We start from the raw sequence: 976 nt of genomic DNA, 5'->3' as shown, positions 1-976 counted from the left end.
GTGAATGTTTTTGAGTAAGTCTGTGTGTTTTGTGTGTGTGTGTGTGTGTGTGTGTGTGTGTGTGTGTGTGTGTGTGTGTGTGTGTTTGCTCATGTGTGCACATGTGCGTGCTTGTATGTATTTTCCTGTGTGTGTATGCACGCATGTTTGTGTGAGTGTATGTGAGTAATCGTGTGTGTGTGTGTGTGTGTGTGTGTGTGTGTGTGTGTGTGTGTGTGTGTGTGTGTGTGTGTGTGTGTGAGACTGTCAGAACATGCATGAGTCTACGTGTGTATGCATGTGTGCACATGTGTACATGTTTGCTTGTACGAGTGTCTGTGTGTGCATGGGTTAAATGTGAGTTTTTGTATTTGTGTGTGTGTGTGTGTGTGTGTATTTGTGTATGTTCGTGCGCATGTGTGCATGTGGTGTGTGGGTGTGTGCATGTGTGCTTCTTTCTGTGTCTGTGAATGTCTGAGAGTGACTGAATGCATGCATGTTTGTTTGTGTGTGTCTGAAAGGGATTCTGGTTGAAATGTCAGAACTCAAAATGCCGAGTGCTAAAAAGTAAAAAAAAAAAAAAAAAGACTGAAACTACAGGAAAAGAGTGAATCTCAAAAGTTGCTTTTCTCTTTAAAATTTCGTTTTGTGGAGGTCATGTCATCCTGGACACTTTCTTGTCCCACACATACCTCCAGACTTATATAAATGAACTTCGTGATCACCATACTACTGTGAAAAGGGAATATTCTGAGAAATAGCATCTTGGACTTAAAATATGTATATATGTGAATGTCTGAGAGAGAGTCATTGTGTGTTTTGTGTGTGTGTGTGTGTGTGTGTGTGTGTGTGTGTGTGTGTGTGTGTGTGTGTGTGTGTGTGTGTGTGTGTGTGTGTGTGTGTGTGTGTGTGTGTTTATTACTGTCTGAGAATAAGTCTGTATGTGTATGCATGTGAATGTCTGAAACTGACTGAGTCTATGTGTGTGTATGTCTGT

Source organism: Protopterus annectens, chromosome 3.part1 (genome assembly GCF_019279795.1).
Source record: "Protopterus annectens isolate FY-2018-M chromosome 3.part1, PAN1.0, whole genome shotgun sequence".
In the NCBI taxonomy this organism is placed as follows: Eukaryota; Metazoa; Chordata; order Ceratodontiformes; family Protopteridae; genus Protopterus; species Protopterus annectens.
Note: the sequence above shows the minus strand (reverse complement) of the source record.